The 23,905-nt window shown below is 38.3% G+C and overlaps 1 pseudogene; it reads right to left on the reverse strand.

Moving 5' to 3' along the window:
* Nucleotides 1-10,588: 10,588 nt before the first annotated feature.
* Pkm-ps15 (pyruvate kinase M1/2, pseudogene 15) lies at nt 10,589-12,245 on the reverse strand (annotated as a pseudogene).
* Between the last annotated feature and the right edge of the window lie 11,660 nt (nt 12,246-23,905).

The following is a 23,905-nucleotide window of genomic DNA, read 5'->3' on the forward strand; positions in this document are numbered from 1 at the left end:
CACAGCCAGAATGTGGCAAATACATAGGTGAATGCCAGCAGCAAACCACTGAACTGAGAACGGGACCCCCGTTGTAGGAATCCGAGAAGGACTGAAAGAGCTGAAGGGGCTTGAGACTGCCTATGAACAACTATGCCAACCAACCAGAGCTTCCAGGGACTAAGCCACTGTCCAAAGACTATACGTGGACTGACTCCAGGCTCCAAATTCATAGGTAGCAATGAATAGCCTAGTAGGGGTACCAGTCGAAGGGGAAGCCCTTGGTCCTGCCAAGGCTGGACCCCCAGTGAACGGGATTCTTGGGGGGAGGGTGGTAATGGGAGTTGGATGGGGAGGAGAACTCCCATATTGAAGGGGAGGGGGAGGAGTTAGGGGGATGTTGGCCTGGAAACCGGGAAAGGGAATAACATTTGAAATGTAAATACGAAATACCCAATTTAATAAAGATGGAAAAAATAATCAGTGAACCCCCAAACTATTAAAGAATAAAGCTAATAAATGATCAGGGAGTCATATTTGGCTGCAAATAATTATTGAAGTAAATTGGATTTTGATTACTTGAACAATATTTGAAGTATGATGCACAAAATAAGAGCAAGTATGTATGGATTAAGTACAAGAGATTTGTTGTACACAAACAAAATTCTTAATAGTCAGAGGAGCAAAGCAAATCTTATAGTTGAATCAGAGCCTTAAGGGGCATTATGCAAATAAACTATCCTATCCACTTTTGTCTGTTTCTTGAAGCTCTGACAAATTTAAATTTCATTAATTATAGATGTTGCCAATATTAACTGAGGTACACAGTCATGCAAATCATTTGTATGACAATGTGAATTGTTGACTCTAACAGAGCCAGGTAGAATCTGAGCAGTGTAAACCCAGCTTTAGTGAGGAAAATATATCGTATGCCTTCTATATGTCAACAACGCAATGCTTATCCTACACGTTGCAATCCAATGATCGTGCTCCTCTTGCCCACGGAGCATAAAATGGTTATGAATAGCAAAGAGGTGTGAAATTTTCAGTAACTGTGGCAAGTCTCATCGTAGTCTCATTTTCATTTTAATATCTTCTTTTCCTTGAGTCTTCATACCCAGAGAATAGTAATTCCTTGATAAGCACAGGATCAAATTACCAGCCATAGTCAAATGATGTTTCTCACAGCTTGGAATGGATGTTTAAATGCCCAACAAGTATCTGGAACAAACTGAAAATGAGCTTAGTTATTAGTGAATCATGGAGAAAGTGCTGTTAAAAGTAACGGACCTTTTTTTTTTTTAATCCAGATTTTCATGACTTGTCTCTCATTATCATTTTGTTTTGATTTTATATTTAACATCATTCTAGGGAAAGGATATAATTAAATCATTGCTATGAATTTTACCATAATCATACTGTATAATTTTTGTTTGTAAATCTGAAAAAGGTAGCCCACTAGGTATTTTGTGATTCACAGAGGCATATGCTTTGTGAACAGGGGAATTATTCAAAAATCGCTATAGCACTATACCTTGCCAACCTGTATGCTGGATGCTGTTCATGGAGTGCTAGGGGGCTCTGGTCCAGTGGGAGTGGTCAAGGAACTTCAATCTCCAAAGGAGATAGGGGAGTCCCACAGCTGTTACATAGTCAAGAAGCAGCTAGACACTGCACAGAGCCATTGTGGACTCAGCTAGTACATGAGGTACAGTGGCTAGGCCACCTGGCAGAAAGTTACCTATGTGGACCTGGGAAACTTCCAGTGGCAAAAACATTGGGAGCAAGCCCTTTTCTCCTGGAAGTGTTGAAGCTCTTCTGTGACAGAAGCTCTCAGATGATCTTTGACGGAGTAATTCTTATACCTTTATTCCTTCTGGATAGGATCATATATTCCTTTTGGGGTGGGTTGGTGTTTGACAGCAGATTTTTTCTATTGTCTTGGTCTGAAATATTAGGGATGCCTCATCTGCATGTGGAGGTGCCTAGGATGCTGCCCCTATGCAACTGATTGTCTTGTTCCTCTCCATAACTTGCTGTGGTCATGTGAAAGGGGCCTGGTTGTGGTACAGAGATGCACTTGTGATATGAGGTTCTATGACTTCCAAACCAACTCAACCTTACCAAGTTTCCTTGTATGATTCATTGCCCCACAGTACCTTACATATCTGTGAATACATGCATATTATGCTAACATTCTCCTTCCTTTAGTAGGAGGTCAAGAACAAATTTAAAGCCAGTGGAAGGACAGTTGCTCTCTCTTTTTCTTTGTTACCTTTAGCAGAAGAAAATGTATGGTACTAAAGAAAAAATCATTAATAAGAAACACTAGTATACCACAGGAATCCCAACAAAGTCAACTAACTTGGGCTCTTGGACACTCCCAGAGATGGAAACATCAAATAAAGAGCATACAAAGGTAGGACCTAGGACGCCCACACATATGTAGCACATGTGCAGCTTGGTCTCTATGTGGGTCTCCCAACAACTGAAGTGGGGCTGTCCTTGACTCCGTTGCCTGCTTGTGGATGCTATTACCTAATAAGGCTGACCTGTCTGGGTTCAGTGAGTGTCAGGAGCCATAACATGACAAGCTAATAACTAGCAAGTGATCATCCTAAGATGGCCAGCCTTGGATTATTATATAATCTGTGACTGGTTTGCCCTTATTAAGCAAGGCTGTAAGGGATTCATTTTGGGAAAGATTCCTGCTATTAAAATGTGTTTCCTGTTGTTATTATTAGACATATATAACAATCATTGAGTAATAGCACACCCCTTTGGAGCAGATCTCTGCAGACCTACGAAGTTGTACTGTCTCGTAGTCATGCTATACAGACAAATAAATGATTTCTTTAGTCTTAATGATGATCCTATAAGAATTTCTAAAATTATATCAATGATTATTAAGCTCTTTTATAATGGGACTGCTATTAAGTCTCTTTCTGATAGTTAAAATTGCAGTGGGAACTCTGCCAGTCTCCCAGGTGTCACCAGTTAATTGCTCTTAGATAGTAACCAGACTTTCTCCTACTCAGAACACATTCCAAGAGGTTGTAAAACAATTATCAAGAGTCATAAATAGAGAACAAATGATTTATTACAGGTGCAAGAACAGAGGATAAGATGTTGAATGGGTTTGTCTATACATAACTTCACTAACTACTATGGTTTTAGACCTTCTGTGAACCTGTAGACCTGACACTGGTGATTAATTATACTCCTGATGGATATTCATGTAAACACTCTTGGTTGTAAACTTCTAATTCAATTTATGCTTTGATCTTTCATATGAACTTGTGATGAACTTTAAACACGTGATCATGTATTCTGAAAGATGTTTAAGTGCTGAGGAAAAAGAGAAGAGTCACAGAAGGACTGAGAGAGAAGGACTGAACAGAAGGACAGAGAGAAGGACTGAGCTGGAGAGGAACTGAGCGGAAGAATCAGGTTTGAGCTAAAGAGGACTGAGCTAAGTAGAACTGAGTTAAAAAGATCTGGGCTGAGAAGAAATGCAGAGAGAAAGAACTTAGAGACTATAGGTAACATGACAGAGCAATGTGCAGAATGCAGAGGAAAAGAGGAAAATGAAGAAACTGGAGAGAACAGAAGGAGCAGGCAGGTTTCTTCTTACCACGGGACAGAACAGGCAAGGCAGGCTTGGTCTTATTAAAAGGAATAAGCCTTTTCTCTGACAAACTTGGGTTTAATTCATTTAGTATTAAAAGGGTAGAAGCTATTTCTTTCTCTTTATAATAAAGATTGGAGCTCATCTTTCATCCAGAATGAGTGAGTTCTTTCTGCACAGATGCTTGGCCTTTTGCTCCATATGCATATGTAAGTATGAACGACTGTGTAAGTATGTAATTGTGAGAATGTATGCATGTGTGTGTGTGTAAGAATGTAATTGTTAGAATGCACTTAAGCTGGGCCCAGCTGAATTTGAGTGGAAATGTGTCAATGTGCATTTATTGAATCCGTGTGTGAAATTATATATGTTTTTGTATATTTGGCTATGTAAAAGTTTTTTCTTCTGCAAGCGCTATTCACTTCTCTTGGTTCAATAGAAGTTTATTGCTCCAAACTTCCCCCTAGCCTGGCAAGGAAGAAGCTTAGGGACAAAAGGGAAAAGGCTCCAGCAATTAATCCTCTACTTGATCTCCAGCTGTTTTAGAATGAGGTGCTAAATGCTATAGACTGCAGTGTCTGGCCTCAGAGGAACACAGAAGGCAGGTCAGTTACAGTAGCAGAGTACAGTGACTTAGACATAAATAAGTAAATCATCTACAGTAACATAGTAACTTAGACTTAGATAAGTAAACTTAATATTATACAGCAACCCTAAATATCTCATAAGACAAAGTCTTACTCTCCGCCCATGCTCTTCTCCCTCTGTTGCCTCAAAAAGAAAAAACAGGAGAAAGAACAATGTCAGGGCTGCCCCCCTGGGAGGGCAAGTGAGAGAGGTAGAGCTTACTTTGCCTTGATTTGAACTACCATATCGAATTGGTACCCAGGAGAGCCCTTCTGTTCTCAATAGAGCAGGTATGGGGAAGGACTCTGTGAGGGGAGAACTGGGAGGGGAGGCTGTGATCAAGATGTAAAGAATAAATGAATAAATTACTGGAAATAACTCTAGTTTAATATTGCGTTATTATTTGTGCTGGTAGAAACACTCTTGTGTTCCTTTGGTACTCTAAACTCTCTGTCCTAGACTATATCCCAGGACAGTCTTTGCTCTTAGTAACCCCAGAATAGTTAAGACACAGTTACTGTGTAAATTTTTTGCATCTCACTGAACTGACTCCCCCCTGGAATTTTTTGGAATCTTCTGTCCAGAAACATCATGAACTATATGTAAATATTACAAAAAGGAAGGATGGATGTGTGATGTGGTATTCCTTTCTGTATACAAAAGTGATCTATGACAATACATCTTTATGTACAGGACACTAGATGAAAGGTAGAAACGATTAATATCAGAATGGTAACAGTTGAGTACTATCTCAGTGTCAGGGTCCTACTTAGAATAGGTCACATGACTATGAATATGGAGCCTGGTGTCATGATAATTCTTCTCCAAATACTATTTAGTGATTTTTCTCTCTTATTTGTTATGGAGTTTCTCTTTACCTGAAAAGTGAGTATAAATTCTATATTTTCAGGTTTTCAGTGAGTGGATTTTGTTCATTTTTTAGTTTCTTACTTATATACAGAATATATATTTACTTTATATTTACATAATGTGTATATTACACATTCGTATGAGTGTTATTTTAAAATTAAAATATGATTACATGATTTTCCTCCCTCCCATTCCTTTCTCTGGTATAACCTGTACTATACTGTTCCAATGTACACCCTCCTTTTTCTTTCTCAGATTCACGGGCTGTATGCAACCTGCTCTAACTATATAATGTTACTTTTGTATATGATTTCAGGGCTGACCACATGACACTGGATACTCGATTTGAATATTCTTCCATAGAGAGAACTATTTATCCTGCTCTCCATATTGTTTTCTTGCCTGTAGTTCTTTAAGATTGGGACCCTCTAAGAATTCCATTTTCTGAACTAGTATGCATATTGGTGGTGCCCCTATTTAGGTCATTTAGGCGGTGGGAATCAACTGTCCAGACCCAAGTGAAAGATGTATAGGATTTGACAAATTATAGAATTTCTGTGATTTAACTTTCAAATAAAATTTTTCATCATAGCGGATGGCCTAGTCATAAGTGTTTGGTTCATGTTCAAGTGGCCCTTTTCCCATCATAGATAGATGTGAATTTTAAGTAAAATGTTGAAGAATTTCACACTTTAGATAATGCCTTGAGTCTCAGAATACATTAGGACTCCAGACTTTCAAATAGAGTTGGAAATGTTAAAGAAAATGGGTGCTTTTGAAATTGGACTACGTATTTGGCATTATGAGATACTATGGTCACAAGCAGAATAATATGGCTTATAAAGGATGGGTTTCAGTATCAAGTTCACAAGGAGTGGGGTTGCAATGCTAAGTATTGCCAGGAGGACAGAATATAGAAACACCTAGGAGATAAGCCTTAATGCAATGCCTATGAGAGTTTGCCAGTATTAGGTTACGTTCTGAAAAAAAAAATTTAGAGAGTATATAGACTAGGTTACTTAAGTTATGAAAATCTTATAACTACCACTCCAATCAATATAGGGCTAGAGTCCTAGTCTGCATAAAAAGGAGAAAGTGATCAGAAAAGGAGTATTAACTTCCCCTGCTTTTCGAAACTGGCATGAGTCTCATATGGTCATTCTTTGATTTTGAGGAAGTGAATATAATTTCATTGTATAGTATATTTGGAAAATTGTGCTCAACACTGTGAGTTATGTAGGTTTTATCTTTCTTTCATCTATATGGTAAGACTTTTTGGGGAATACACCATACATTTGTGTAATAGAACATGGAAATGTCAAGATGACATTGATACAGAAACTTCTCCATTAGTTAACTGCTATATTGTGTAAAGGTGTTTTTCACTTTAGCAGAGGTGAAAAATAATCATGGATATTATCCATCTGGGATCCCTATGACTTACAGTGATGTCTAGCCTGGAAATACAGGTCTGCTGATACAATAATGACACAAACATCATTAATGTAAACAATAATATTAGCATTAGATTTTTTACCCACACACATATGGAATCTATATCATAAACTGTTATCTGGGCCAAAACCTATAGCTAGACAGGACATAGGCACCATAGTATATTTTATTTCTATTAGTCTGCTATGGTACACAGTATTAAAATGAATCCTAATAACATGTAATTCTATTCATATAATCTCTACGCACTGATCATAAAAGCTTTTACTTGTAGTTCGTGACAACACAGCGTCTTAAAACTAGTCAATGTGTAGAGACTAAGAGATTGTGAACTGCAGTTCTAAGTAGGACATTCATGTCACATCCTTTCTTTGAAGGTTAAGGGGTAACTATCTAACAGTGGCAGCAGAAATATTTTAAAAGCTAAAGGTCATATATGTATAGTATTATATATATGTATTATATATGTTATATATATATATATATATATATATATAGTGATCATATATATCACTACCATGAAGCAAAGTTTCTGGACAAAGTTAGGCAGTTTTGCACATGGTATCACAACAGTCATGATAGCCTACATAAGATTTTTCAAAGCTCAAGGGAGACAAAGTACAAGCATGGAGAAAGGAGATGTTCATGAAGGTTCAACACACAGAGCAGAATTATTGTCAGTTGACAGTTGTTGAGAGAGGGAGAATTAGTTTGCTGTAAGAGTACAGAATTTAGTAGTTTTGGCTACATTGGATGGCAACACACAAGGAATCACTAGCTGATGGTCTGAGTAAAAATATGATAACACACAACTTTAGGTGTATGGCAAAAAAGTAGATCTAGAAGCAGTCAGAGAATGGAGTGATTAAAATGAAAATATAATGTATAATGTTCTCCATGAATTAATTAAGGTGTATTTAGGGCACAATAAATAGCACAAATCAGCAAACCTCAGATTAGAAAAAAATCTTCACTAACTCCACATCTTATAGAGGGTTAAAATCTGAAATATATAAAGAACTCAAGAAGGTAACCACCAAAAACCCAAACCACTCAATCAAAAAATGGGGTACAGAACTAAACTAAGAATTCACAACAGAGAAATCCTGAATTGCTGAGAAGCACTTAAAGAGATGTTTAAAGTCCCTAGTGGTCAGAGAAATGCAAATCAGAATGACCCCAAGGTTCCACATCACAATCAGAATGGCTAAGATCAAAACCTCAGGAGGCAGCACATGTTGGCGAGGATGCAGAGAAACAGGAACACTTCTCCATTGCTAGTCATATTGCAAACTGGTAAAACCACTCTAGAAATCAATCTGGAGGTTCCTCAGAAAATTGGAAGTAGATCTATCTAAAGACCCAGCTATACCACTCTTGGACATATATCCCCCAAAAGATACCCTATCATGCCACAAGAACACATGTTGTACTTTGTTCATAGTGGCCTTGTTTCTGATAACTAGAATCTGGAAACAAGCCAGATTTCCCACAACAAAAGAATGGATAGAGAAAACGTGTTTCTTATATACAATATTGAGAATGAGGACATCCTGAGTTTTTCAGGCAAATGTATGGAATTATATAATATCAACCTGACTGAGGTAACTCAGACCTAAAAGGACATGCATGATATTTACTCACTAAGAAGTGAATATTAGCCAAAGAAGTATAGAATACCCAGGATATAATCCACAGAACTCAAGAAGGTTAAGAAGCCTAAGGGCCCAAGTGAGAATGCCTCAATCCAGGTTGGCAAGAAGAAAGCAATCTCAGGAGGCAGAAAGAGGGTGGGAAAAGGAACAGGGGAACATGGTCAGGTATTGGGTGGGGGTAACAGGGTAGAAACCCTGAGGGCCAGTAGAAAGAATGGTAACAGGCAACCTCCGGAGGAAGGAGTTTGGGGTACCCTCCAGAGTGTAGCTGAGATCTGGGAGGTAAGAGACAATAGGGATTAAAAGAGAGAGGCCTTAAATGAAATGCCCTAAAGTGGGGTGAGGGAACTTGTAGAGCCCACTCACCTCCAGCAGAAAGACAGGGCATCAGTCAAAAATTCTGACCCAGAATTATTGTTCTCTGAAAGAACTTCAGGGACAAAAAATGGAGAAAAGCCTGAGGAAAAGGAGATCCAAGGACAGGCCCAAATTGAGATCCAGCTCAAGGGGAGGCCCTAAGGCCTGACAGTATTACTGAGTCTGTGGTGTGCTCACAAAAAGGGGGCCTATCATGACTGCACTTCCAAAGATCTAACAAGCGGCTGTAAGAGTCAGATATAAATATGTGCACCCAACCAGTTGACAAAAGCTGCTGCCTCCTGTGGTTGAATTAGGGGAATGCTGGAAGAAGCTGAGGAGGAGGGCAACTCTGTAGGAAGATCAACAGTCTCGATTAATCTGGACCCCCGAGATCTCTCAGACACTGGATCACCAACCAGGCAGCATACACCAGCTGATATGAGGCCCTCCACACTTATACAGCAGAGGACTCCGGGGTCTGGACTCAGAGAAGATGCACCTCAAGAGATTGGAGGCCCCAGGGAGGAGGTTTGGTGTGGTGGTGGCTTCCATACTTGTGGAAGACATGGGGTTGTGGGTGGGGGAAGGAGATGTGGGATGTGAAATAGTCAGAGGGTAGACCAGGAGGGGGAAAAATCTGGACTGTAAAAAATGATTAAAAAAAAAAAGATGGCATTACGATTGGAAAAAAAAAACCTCCAATTTAATATTATGTATTTATACAAACTACTATGCTTATGTGCCTACAAAATTAGAAAAATATTACAGATTTTTAATAATTTTTTTCATAATTGTTCCTCAAATTACATGCATTATTAGTCACAGTTTATTAATCACCTGCTGCTAGAACTATCTGGTTAACTAATAACTCAATCTTTGGGATTCAGAAAGTATTACTTTCTTCTCTAAACTCTTATCCTTGAGTTGGCTGATCCTGGCTCTAAGCTGCAGGATTCATATTTGTTCTGTATCTTTCTCCTGTCATTTTTCATGTGGGATTTCTCTTCTGAATGGACAATGCATTCTTTGGTTAAAATAAATTAGTAGATGTAGTCAAAGATAGGCAGTTAAGTATTCCCATTCCACGTTAAGTGAAGGTGAAGAGAAACAAGTTTAATTTAACCTACCACATGGAGGAAACTGTACATTATCCTGATCATTTACATGGAAAAGTGGAGTGAAAGCGAAAATTAGTTAAATTTACACATTCCTAATTTATTAAATGCAAAGATATTTAAGTGATAATGAAATATATATTTTCATTTCATATTACAAAATGTCCTGATCATATGAGTTAAAATTATGTAATTTCTATAAATCATGTTCACTTCATCATTGTTTTGTCAAGATTGTAAAAATATCAAAGTGTAAATGAAAATATTACTACTAATTTTTACTATTTTTCTTTCTATTTAGTTTTAAACAGAGATGTATAAATCTAGAATATATTTGAAATGCTAAGGACAGGTTTTTATTCTTTTCTTTTTTTTTCTTTTTTTGCTTCAGCTGCTGTTGATTGACATTCAGGTGGGCACTATAGCAACAGGCCTGGAGACTGCAGAGTATGAGGTAGAAAGTGAAGTGTCTGAGTGACATCAGTGGAATGCACAAGGAGGGGGGAAGCCAAAGCTGTTGGGAAAGCAAGTCAGGGCCAGGGCCAAAAGTCTTTACACTAGAACCCTGGGCCCCATGTCCTCAGTTCCTGCTCTTGCTATCCCCTGACTGTAGCTCTGGACAACTTTCTACAGGAACAAAGTACACAGAGCTGATGCTGCCACTGTGTGATAAAGTCAGAGGATTTGCAATCCTTCATTTCTCCTTCACCCCTGGCTCAAGTAGAACCATGAAAAATAGCTAGGTTCTATCGCACATTTCAGAGGCATTAATTTTCCCTGGTGTCCCAGCCCACCAGTGCCACAGTATGGTCCAGAGTGGGCACTACAAGCGTTGCTGGCCTATTAGATAGGATAGGGGAGGGGAGGGGACGGGCTAGAAGAGGGACTCCAGAGGGTCATTAAAGTACAGGCACTACAAGCCTGGTTTTGGTTATGTCAGAGCCAAGGGACCACCTGGTCAGCACAATGACCACATCTCCCTTTTTGAAGAAGTCTTGGGCCTTGCCAACATTCTTGGCCAAGTTTACAGGAAGGTCAACATGGTCAGCCCAGGCTTCCTTACACAGAACAGGGAAGATACCATGGTACGGATGGGCCTGGCGAGCAGTCTGGGGATTGTATGTCACAGCAATGATAGGAGCACAAGGGCAGTACCTGACCACTTGGTGAACACTCGTGCCAGACTTGGTGAACACAATAGAAGCTCCATTGCATCACTTGACGGGTTCTTCCACGGGACTCCCACAGCAGCAGCTTCCTTGGGATCGCTGGTAACGGGCACCAGGCAGAGTTCCTCCAATAATTACAAGTGGTAGAAGGCAGGCTCTGCCTCTAGGGCAATCAAGTGCTGCATGAGAACAGCCTCCAGAGGGCAGTCCCCTTTGGCTGTTTCTCCAGACAGCATGGTGCAGTCTGCTCCATCTAGGACTGCATTGGCCACATAACTGCCTTCAGCACGTGTGGGGTGTGGCTTCTTGTTCATGCGCTCTAGCATTTGTGTGGCACAGATGACAGGTTTCCCAGCTTGGTTGTATTGCCCGATCATCATCTTCTGAGTCAGGAAGACCTTCTCTGCAGGAATCTCAATGCCTAGGTCACCACGAGCCACCATGATCCCATCGCTGGCCAATAAATCTCATCAAACCTGCGGACACCTTCACAGTCGAGTTTACTGATGATCTTGCTGTTCTTGCTCTTGTCTCCCAGGACCTTCCTAACCTCATGCACATCAGCTGCCTTGCAGATGAGAGACGCAAACACCATTTCTACATCCTGCTCCACCCCAAACTTCAGGTCCTCCATGTCCTTTTCTGACACATCGGGGAGGTCCACAGAAGCACAAGGCAGATCCACGCCCTTCTTGCTGCTCAAGGAGCTACCATTCTCTACCTCTGTCACCAGATAGTCAGCACCTTTCTCCTTCGCCTGCAGTGGGATGAGCCGATCGTCCGTGTAGATCTTGCTGCACACCTCCACCACCTTGCAGATGTTCTTATAGTTCAGCCACAGGATGTTCTCGTCATACTTCTCCATGTATACATTGTCCAGGGTGATCTTCAGAGTGGCTCACTTCTCCCTTTGTGTCCAAAGCTACTGCAATGGGACGGTAGAGAATGGGATCAGATGTAAAGCTTTCTGTGATTGCATGGACATTCTTATTCATTTCTTTTCTTTTCTTTTCTTTTTCTTTTTTTTTTTTTTCGGAGCTGAGGGCCGAACCCAGGGCCTTGCGCTTGCTAGGCAAACGCTCTACCACTGAGCTAAATCCCCAACCCGTGCATGGACATTCTTGATGGTCTCTGCATGGTATTCATGGGTTCCATGAGAGAAATTCAGCCGAGTCACATTCATCTGAGACTTCATCATCTCCTTCACTATCTCCACAGGTCAGGAAGCAGGGCCAGTGGTACAAATGATGTCAGTGTTGAGGGCCACGATGGGTGCGGAATCAATGTCCAGGTGGCACATGTGTTCCAGAAAGGAGTCAGTTATGACTGCATGAAGCTGTTGGGTCTGAATGAAGGCAGTCCCTGCTTCGTTGTGTGGCTTCTGCATGGTTCCTGGGGTCCTAGGCCTCACTTCAGATTCCTGTTGCGAAACCTAAAGTGAATGTCTGTTGAATCAGGATGTGACCCTGATGTGCAGGGGAGGTTTTTATTCTTATAAGAGGATTCAATATTGTATCCCTGTAGAATCTGTCTTTCTCTGCATTGCTTTATATGATTAAAATACATTTATTTAGTGATTATAGTCAATACTTTCAATGATGTCAAAGGAACCTTAGTGTTGAACTACATTCTATAATATTCTGTAAAACACGTTCAAAAAATCTCAAGAGTAACTATGTCAAAATAGGAAGATACTGAATCAACTCTGTAATCAATATGAACATGAGTGAAATAATTACAAAAGTAATTTATTTCATTGAGGAAAATTATATATATATATATATGTATAATGTTCGATATATTTGGTTCTTCAACATCACTGCTTATCTAGCAGTGGTAGGCAATTATACCCCAACAAAAATATCTACAGAAAAAGGTTTTACTAAGATATCTATGAGGCCACTGATGCTTGTTGATAATATATTACTAATAAATTATTCAGGAGTTGGTGATTTACTAGCCATAGAGAACTTTACCCAGATTATTCAGTTCTCATTAACCATAGTCGTTTTAGAAATATGTTTCCAAAACCTCTTAAATGTCAATTTATGTATTTATTAATCCTCTACAATAGCCATGTAAAGTGTCCAAATGTAAAAATAACACAAAATATTGTTAAACTTTTTAAAAAAGTTGTATCAGTAAGTCATTAAAACAAGGTCAACCAGATGGCTTAGAGAATAAAGGCACTGCCTTGCAGGGTTCACAGTCTGAGTTCTATTCCTGAAAATTATATGGCAATAGATAGTATTGAGTCTACAAATTGTCTCTTGACTTCTACATACAATTTGCCATTTGTTTACTGTGGCATCTATTTGTTCCCTCACTCACAGATGAAATCATTGACACACAAAGACACACACACACACACACACACACATACACACATCAAATGAACAGGAATTAAGGTACATTAGATATTAATGTCTCTCAACATCAATGAACTTAATTCCCCAATAAAAAGATACAGATTTACAGGATGGATGCAAAAATATGATTCATCATTCTTCTGTATGCAAGAAACATACCTCATCAACAAAGATATTTCCTCAGAGTAAAGTGCTAGAAAAAAAATTTCCAAGCAAATGGACCCAAGAGACAAACTGGAGTAGCCATTCTGATACCTAATAAAATAGACTTTCAACCAAAACTAACATATCGCAAGCTATGAAGGAGGACAATTCATACTCATGAAAGGAAAAATCCACCAAATCATGTTTCAATTCTTAGCATCAAATGAAAGGGCCCACATATTGATAAAGGAAACGTTACTAAAATTTAATCAAACATCAAACCCAATAGATTAAGAGTGATAGAGAGAATCAGCCACTCTTACTAATAGACAGGATATCAAGGTAGAAACTAAATAGAAAAATAATGAAACTCACAAATATTATGAATCAAATGGACCTACTAGATATCTACAGAAGATTTTACCCAAACACAAATGAGTATACCTTCTTCTCAGCACCTCACAGTCCCTTCTCAAAAATTGAACATATACTCGGTCACAAATCAAGCTTCATTAGATACAAGAAGATTGAAACAGCATAGTGCTGCTTATCAGACAGCCATGGATTAAAGCAGGATTTCAAAAACAATAGCAAGCCTACAAGCATGGAAACTGAACAACTCTCTACTCAATGACCACTGAATCACAGAATAAATAAAGAGAGAAATTAAATACTTTCTAGAAGTCACCAAAGGAGAAGGCACAACATACCCAAACTTATGAGAAACAATGAAAGCAGTGCTAAGAGGAGTGTTTATTTGGCTAAGTACCTTCATAAATAAATTAGGTATTTCTCATACCAACAATTTAAAAGTACATTTCAAAGTTCTAAAAAACATGAAGAGGAAGAGATGTTAGAAAATAATCAAACTTAGGACTGAAATCAGTACATAAGAAACAAAGAGGACAAGACAAATAATCAAAGAAACCAAGATCTGGATCTTTGAGAAATTCAACAAAATAGGTAAACTCTTAGCCAATCTAGCTAAAAGGGAGAGAAACAGTATCCAAATTTATAAAATCAGAAATGAAAATGGAGATATAACAACAGACACTGAGGAAATTCCAAGAATTATTAGGTCTTATTTCAAAAGCCTTTACAGGATTTGAAAATTTAAATGAAATGGATGATTTTTTTTCTTAACAGATAATACCTACCAAAGTTAAATTATGATTAGGTGAACCATTTAAATAGTCATATAGCCCATAATGAAATAGAAGCAGCCATTAATCATCTGCCAACAAACAAAAGCCCAGGAACAGATAGTTTTAGTACAGAATTCTACCAGACCTTCCAAGAAGAAATAATACCAATACTCCTCAAACTATGTCACAAACTATAAAAAGAAGGATTCTATAAGGCCACAGTTACCCTGATACCTAAACCACTAAAAGACTAAACAAAGAAAGATAATTTCAGACCAATCAACATGATGAATATTGATGCAAAAGTACTCAATGCAATACTCTCAAGTTGAAACCAGAAACTCATCAAAATCATCATCTACCATGATTAAGTAGGCTTCATCCAATGGATGCCTCAATATATGAAAATCCATTGACATAATCTTCTATATAGACAAACTAGAATAAAAGCACATGATCATTTTATTAGATGCTAAAAAAAGCCTTTGACAAAATCCAACACCACTTTATGTTAAAAGTCTTAGAGTGATCAAGGGTATAAGGATAATTAAACATAATAAAATCAATGTATATCAGGCCAATAGTTAACATCAAATTGGATGGAGAAATATTTACACCAATTCCAGTAAAATCAGAGACAAGACAGGGCTGCCCACTCTCACCCTATTTATTTAACATAGCACTTGACATTCTTTCTAGATCCTTAAGACAATAGTATACATACTTGACCACAAAATCCCTTCTAGAGATTTCCTAAGTTTATAAACTCCTTCACTAAAGTGGTTGGAAACAAAAACAACAAAAACCCAAGCAAACTAAAACAACAATCACAAAAAAACAGTAGCCCTCATTTATACAAATAATAACCCGTCAGAGAAAGAAACCTGAGAAATAACATCCCTCACAATATTCACAAATAGTATAAAAGCTGGAAATAGCCTAGGTGTCCCTCATTTGAAGAATGGATAAAGAAAATGTGATACATCTAAGCAGTGGAATACTATTCAGCTATTAAGAGCAAATACATCGTTAATTTTACTGGAGAATATCATCCTAAATGAGGTCACCCAGAGCCAAAAATACACCCACCTAATGTTTTCATGTATAAGTGAACATTATCCATAAAGTCTGTGATAACCATGGTATAATCTACAGAGCAAAAGAAAGAATATAATAAGGACATCCCAAAGAAAGATGCCTGAATCTCACTCACATGGGGAAACAAAATAGTCATCCAAGATGGAGGGATGAAGGGAACTGGTTAGGTTAGGGGGTAATGTAGGGAATAGGGATGGAAAAAATGTGGGGAGATATACGGTAGGAAAGGACTGGGATTGAGAACTGCAATTAATGTGGGGTGTCTCTGGGAGTATCTGGAGATGTGGTGGGAGACTCTCTGTGTCTTATTTGAGGGTGATCCTATCTAAGAGTCTTACCAGCTGCATATATACGGAGACTGAAGTGACCACCTCCTGTAGGGGAACATCACCTCATGTATAAAACCTTCAATATAATTTTGCCCTGCTTACAAGATGAGAAGGGTTAAAGTTGGAGCAGAGATAGAGGGAACAGCTAACTAATGACTGGCCCAATTTGAGACACAGACAGTGAAACCATTAATGATACTCTGCTGTGCTTGCAGAAAAATGCTAACATTAGTGTCTCCTGTGAGGCTTCACCCAGCAGCTACCTGAAGCATGGACAGACCAACAGTCAAACTTCAAGTGGTGCTAGGGAAGTCTTATGGAAGAGTGGGCAGTAAAATTGAGCAGGCTAGAGTGTTCAAGACCTACACAATTAACTAACCTGTGACTGTGAGTATTCACAGAGACTGAACAAAACACGAAAGAATATGTAGTAGATTAGACCCAGGTTCCCTACATATTCATAGATATGCAGCACCATCTTCATGTGGGACCCCAAACAATTGCAGTGGGGGATGTATTTGACTCTGTTCCCTACCATTGGATCCCCTTCCCTGAACTGGACTGCCTAGCTGGTCTTCAAAGGGAGAGAATTCACTTAGGCCTACTGCAACTAGATGTCTCAAGGTAGGGTAGTATACAAGGGAGTCCTCTCCTTCTCAGAAGCAAAGGGTAGGGTTTAAAGGAGGAGTTAGTTCTAAGGGTTGGGCTTGGAGGAGAAGATGGACAGGGCCTCCAGACAGGATGTAACATGAATAAATAAATTTAAAACAAATCTTTAAAAGCAAGCATCATTTTTTCATTCTAATGTTTTTCATTCTAGAAGATAAAATTTGGTTGTGATACATTCCTATTATGTTTCCTAAATTATCAAATTAAATTATATCTACAAAGCTTCTAATTATAAATTTAATATCATTGGTTCATGTGGAAATATATATTATATAGAGAAAATAAATATATAGTATTTAAACAATAAATAAAATATGTAAAAAGTAATAAATATTTCATATTTAATATAATAATTCTGCTCAACATGTACATATGCAATTATACATATAGCTATACACATATACATATGTAAATATATAAAATCAACAAAGCCAAATATTTTAATGAGAATATTAACACTCAAATGTTCTGACTACTTTTGCTGTTTTTAAAGTTTCCTTTTATTTATAGTGTTCAAACCAACAGGATTTAAGGATAACGCTGTTTTTCGTAAGGAAATAAATATGACATGTAAATTTTTATGAGTTCAATAAGAAATTCCAAATAAGGTAACTGTTCGATCTTTCTATCATGCATGTAGACATGTGAGGCAGAGCATTACATCTCTGAAATCAGCTTAGGAATGATAAGATGTTCTTCCATGATCTGCTGAATGATGAGTGTGTGGATTTCTCCACATCCCAAATACTGATAAATGTCAACAAACAAGTAAACAGATGTGATGCATCAATAGTTGACTATTGAGCCAGGAGCATATGGGCTATGTATTGTGTGTGAGTACAAACATACAAAGTGTGACTCGCAGAATGATTCCACTGCCCAAAATTGCTATACAAGTAGGACAAAAATTAATATAAAAATAAAAAAGAATGCCTAAAATTGACAAAGCATTGTGAACAAGAAAATTAAAGTAACTGGTACACTGTACAAAACCTATCACAATGGAAATATACAAAATGCATTAGTACTAAATATTTACAAAATAATAATACAATGTTTTATTCATAAACATTCATCATTATGTGCTTTGTGCCAACAAACATCCTACTTTCAAAATCATAAGTGCCAATACCAAACTCCTATTTTTAACTGACTCAAAGTATATGCTGTCCTAAACCCAACCAATTTACACTAAACACACTCAAAATGTAGCATACTGGCTTTAAGTACCAATGTAGAAATCACAGACACACACACACACACACACACACACACACACACACACACACTCACAAAAGAGACTAGAGAGATGACAGAGAGAGACTGACAAAGACAGGCAGGACAGACCGGTATAGACAAAGAACACGTGTACCTTCATACAAAATCTTTCTCAGAAACAGTGTACAAACCTATTTTTAAAAATTATTTTAGCACTTGTATGCATTGAAATACACATAAATTAGGGACCAAGGAAGTGACCCATTCTTTATGATTACTAACACAGAAGCAAATACTACAGTGTTTTGACCTCCATCCTGCCAGTGTTGGAGTAACAAATACTGTGCATTTTGGATAGAATTGGTTGTCCTTTTTGGAGAGTTCTTTTTCCTCCTGTCACATCTTTCTGTAGTTTATAGTCCGTGATCTTTCCACACTGTCTCATGATTCAACTGATGTAACTCCACCTCATGTTGGCACGATTCTATTTCATGACGTCTTGTCCAACATCTCCAAACAATGTAGTCTTCTTCAATGAGAATCATAAGTTAAAAAAAATCACCAATCCAAAAACCCAAAGCACAGAATAATCCTGATGAACTAAAAATAAAATAAATAAGATGAAATGAAAAATAAAAAAGAAAAACCTAGCAAGAACAAAATATTTCTATCGAAAATAAAAGTTGATATACTGAGACAGATTGAATTATTTCTCAGATATATTTCTAGTGCAAAAATATTATTACATACATAATTTCTCTTTATTATGTGTACATGATATTCTATGCTATTAAGTTCAGATAGGTTTTTAAGCTATTTTATGTATATGAGTGTACTATGGCTCTCTTCAGACACATCAGAAGATGGTATTGGATCCCATTACAGATGGTTTTGAACCACCATGTGGCTGCTGGGAATTGAACTCAGAACCTCAGAGTCAGTGCTCTTAAATTCTGAGCCATCTCTCCAGCTCCAAATTGGGAAAATAATATGTCATGGGTAATTTACATAGTTTATTTTCAAATAACAATTCATTAGTTTGATATATATTTAAGTGTATATGGTATAACATGAGAGTCTAGAACATATGAAATTTAATAAAACTGAATTTCAATTAAGTCAATATCATTTTCTAAACAATTTACATATAAGTGCTTATAGAAAATATAGCCAAATAAATATATCAAGGTTAATTAGTTAATGGAGTGAAACTCCAAGGCCATTGTGTGTCATGGTGTAATTAAACAAACATGAAAGCATCCTAAATTATAGGGAAATAAGAAGATGATATACAATTGAGTTTTAGAAAGTTGAAATTTACATTGACACTGAGTGTATAGTACTAAATTATAGGAGAAATAGGCTAGAAATATTTACAATAAAATATTCCTTAGTTCTTGTTCTATGTGAGATTATGTTGGTGGAATGTGTATGTACCCATGAATTGTGCACATATACAGATATTTATGAAATTATACAACTCAAAAAATGTATTACATTGCTAAAGATTGTACACTTTTAATTTAATCATAACATACATTTTTGTGTGTTCAATGTACTTTTATTCTTAGAAAAAAATGACTAATCAAAAGAAATCCAGGGTGACAGAATACTTCTTAATGATTAGAACAAGATGCATCATATGAAATCTGATAATCAACATCACTACAAGATATCTTAAAATTTACTTTGTCTTGTAGAAAGTATTTACAATATTTCTATTACATGAGGTATAATCAACAGAATAAATTATATAAAGGAAATCAGAGGAAAGGAGGGATGGAGTGAATAAATGTACAGCTTTCTATCCAGGTTGTATATGCCTCATATTTTTAAATTATTATTCTTTAATCATTTTTTAAAATCCAGTCATTATGACTTGTCCGGTCCAACTTCTGCCTGTTCCTACTCCATACCTCCTCCCCCATCTTTAAGAGGATGTCCCTACCTCCCCCACCCCACCCCCACCTCCCTCCAACACACATACCACCACACCTCCCCACTCCCTGGTGCCTCAAGTCTCTCAAAGTTTAGGTGCTTTTTCTTTCACTGAGACCAGACCAGGCAATTCTCTGCTGTATATATGTCCTAAGCCTCATATCAGCTGGTGTAAGCTGCCAGGTTGTGGCTTAGTGTCTGAAAGAAGAGGGGGGTTCAGGTTAGTTAAGACGGCTCATCTTCCTACTAAGTCTCCCTCTTCTGCAGCTTTTTCCAGCCTTTCTCTAATTAAACCACAGGGGTGCCCAGCTTTTGTTCATGGACAGAATGCATCTGCATCTGCCTTTTTTAGCTGCTTGTGGGCCTCTCAGAGGGCCTTCATGCTAGGATCCTGTCTGTAAGCACACAGTGGAATCAGTAATTGTGTCAAGCCTTGGTGAATCCCCTTGAGCTAGATATCAAGTTGGGCCTGTTACTGGACCTCTTTTTTTCCAGGATCATCTCCATTTTTGTCCTTGCAGTTCTTTTAAAGAGTAACAATTCTGGGTCAAAGTTTTTAACTATGAGATGGCAACCCCATTCTTCCACTTGATGTCCTGTCTATCTACTGGAGATGGACTTTACAAGTTCCCTCTCTCTACTGTAGGGCATTTCATCTAAGGTCTTTCCCTTTAAGTCCTGAGATTTTTTTCACCTCTCAGATCTCTAGTACATTCTAGAGGTTACCCCCCACATGTTATCTCCCAAAGTTGCCTGTTTTCAGCCTTTCTGCTGGGCTTCAGGGTTTCAGTCCTGTACCCCCAATACCTGATCATATTCCCCCTTTCTCCTCCCTGTCTCTTGTCCCACACATGTCCTTCCCTTCCTCTGCCCTCTGCTTTCTTCTCCTTCCCAAATTGGATTGAGTCATCCTCACTTAGACCCTTAGGCTTGTTATCCTTCTTGAGTTCTGTGGATTGTTTCCTCGGCATACTGTACTTTTATTTATTTATTTTTTTTGGCGATAACCACTTATTAGTGAGTACATACTGTGCATGTACTTTTAGGTCTGAGATACCTCACTCAGGGTAATATTTTCTAGTTCCACTAATTTGCCTGCAAAAAGTATGATGTCCTCATTCTTAATAGGTGAGTGGCACTCCAGTGTGTAAACAAACCACATTTTCTGTATCCATTCTTCAATCTCAGTGCCTTTTCGATTAGCATTTTCCTGATAAAGAACTTTGAACATTTCTTTAAGTGTTTCTCAGCCATCCGAGATTTCTCTGTTGTGAATGCTCAGTTTAGTTCCTTACCCCATTTTTGATTGTTTTATTTGGTTTTTTGGAGGTTAGCTTCCTGAGTTCTTTGTATATTTTGTATATTAGCCCTCTATATGATATGGGATTAATGAAGATCTTTTCCCAATTTTATAGGTTGCTGATTTGTCTTATTGACTATAACCCTCAACTTAGGGAAGCTTTTCTGTTTCATGAGGTCACATTTCAAGAATTCAAGGCCCATGACTAAACATAATAAAAGCAATATATAGCAAACCCACCACCAATATCAAATTAAATGGAGAGATACTTGAAGCAACCCCATTAAACTCAAGGATAAGACAAAGATGCCCATTCTCCCCAGATATAATCAATATAATACTGAAAGTTCTAGCCAAAACAGGAAGAAAAGAAAAGACCAAGGGGATACAAATTGGCAAAGAAGAAGTCAAGGTATCACAGTTTGCATATGATATGATAGCATAGGTAAGCAAACCCAAATTTTCTACCAGAGAAGTTCTACAGCTGATAAACAACTTCAGCAATGTGGCTCGATAGAAAATTAACTCAAATAATTAGTAGCCTTCCTTTATACAAATGATAAGTAGGCTGATTTAAAAAATAGCCAAAGGACACACTTTTACAATAATCACAAATAACATTAAAAATCGTGGGGTATCTCTAACCAAACAAGTGAAAGATCTGAATGACAAGAACTTTGAGTCTCTCAAAGAAATTGAAGAAGGCCTCAGAAATGGGGAGGTCTCCATGGTCATGGATTGGTAGAATTAACATAGTAAAAATGGTCATCTTACCAAAAGCAATCTACAGATTCAAAGCAATTCCCATCAAAATTCCAAAACAATTCTTCAAAAACATGGAAAGAACAATTCTCAAATTCATCTGGAAAAACAATCAAACAAACAAAGGAAAAAAAACAGAATAGCAAAAACAATACTTATTTATTTATTTATTTATTTGTTTGTTTGTTTATTTTTACACTCCAGACTTTATTCCCCTTCTGGTCCACCCCATGACTGTTCCACATCTCCTACCTACCCCCCCTCCCCACGCCTTAGTCTCCACAAGGATGTCCCTATCTCACCCACCCCACTAGACTGCTAAACTTCCTGAGGCCTCCAGTCTCTTGAGGGTTACGTGCATCTTCTCTGATTGAATCCAGACCCAGTAGTCCTCTGCTATATATGTGCTGGAGGCCTCATATCAGCTGGTGACTATTGGTGATCCAGTGTCTGAGAGGTCTCGGGGGTCCAGGTTAATTGAGACTGCTGGTCCTCCTACAGGGTTGCTCTCCTTCTCAACTTCCTACAGGTTTTCCCTAATTCAACCAGAAGGGTCAGCAGCTTCTGTTCATTAGTGAGGTGCACATATCTGCATCTGACTCTGGTTGTGCTGGCCCATGCAGGTAGGATTTGCTGTAGGAGACAGAGGCAGTAGGATCATGAGTTCGAGGCCAGCCTGGGTGAAAACAATTCTCTCTCTCTCGCTCTCTTGCTTTGTTTTCTTAATAATTAATTTTTATTGGATTCTTTTTATTTACATCTCAGATGTTATTTCCTTTCCCGGTTTCCCAGACATAAGCCTCCTATCCCCTCCTCTCTCCCCTTCTTCTATAAGGGTATTCTTTTTCCCCAACCACCTCCCCCTTTCCTGCAACCCCTGACATTCCCTGGGAGGACCATCCATGGCAGGGTCAAGGGATTCTCTTTCCATTGGCGCCCAGCAAGGCCATCCTCTGTTACATATACAGCAAGAACCACGGGTCAGTCCATGTATAGTCTTTGGTTAGTGGTTTAGTTCCTGGGAGCTCTGGTTGGTTGGCATTGTTGTTCTTATGGGATTGCAAGCCCCTTCAGCTCTTTCAATCCTTTCTCTAATTCCTGCAATGGGGATCCCCTTCTCAGTTCAATGGTTTGCTGCTAGCATTCGCCTCTGTATTTCACATACTTTGTCTCTGTCTCTCAGGAGACAGCTATATCTGGCTTCTGTCAGCATGCACTTCTTCTTTTTTTTTTTTTTTTTTTTTTTGTTCTTTTTTTCGGAGCTGGGGACCGAACCCAGGGCCTTGCGCTTCCTAGGTAAGCGCTCTACCACTGAGCTAAATCCCCAGCCCCCAGCATGCACTTCTTAACTTAATCAATCTTACCTATTTTTGATGGATGTATGTATATGGGCTGTATACCCAGGTGGGGCAGGCTCTGAATAGCTGTTCCTTCAGTCTTTGCAACCATTCTGAAAATCAATCTGGAGGTTCCTCAGAAAATTGGACACTGCACTACCTGAGGACCCAACTATAACACTCCTGGGCATATACCCAAAAGATGCCCCAACATATAACAAAGACATGTGCTCCACTATGTTCATAGCAGCCTTATTTATAATAGCCAGAATCTGAAAAGAACCCAGATGCCCTTCACCAGAGGAATGGATTCAAAAAGTGTGGTACATCTACACAATGGAGTACTACTCAGCTATCAAAAACAATGACTTCATAAAACGTATAGGCAAATGGATTGAACTAGAAAATTTCATCCTGAGTGAGGTAACCCAGTCACAAAAGAACACACATGGTATGCACTCACTGATAAATGGATATTATCCCCAAAGCTCAGATTACCCAAGATACAATCCACAGATCACATGAAGCTCAAGAAGAAGGACGACCAAAATGCAGATGCTTCACTCCTTAAAAGGGGGAACAAAAATATTCATAGGAGGGGATATGGAGACAATTCTGGGTGATAAAAAATTTCTGGGAGAATCAGTCTCCCTGACCTCAAGCTATACTACAGAGAAATAGTGAAAATAACTGCATGGTATTGGTACAGAGACAGGCAGGTTGATCAATGGAATAGAA

Source organism: Rattus norvegicus, chromosome 11, assembly GCF_021556685.1.
Source record: "Rattus norvegicus strain SHRSP/BbbUtx chromosome 11, alternate assembly SHRSP_T2T, whole genome shotgun sequence".
NCBI lineage: Eukaryota > Metazoa > Chordata > Mammalia > Rodentia > Muridae > Rattus > Rattus norvegicus.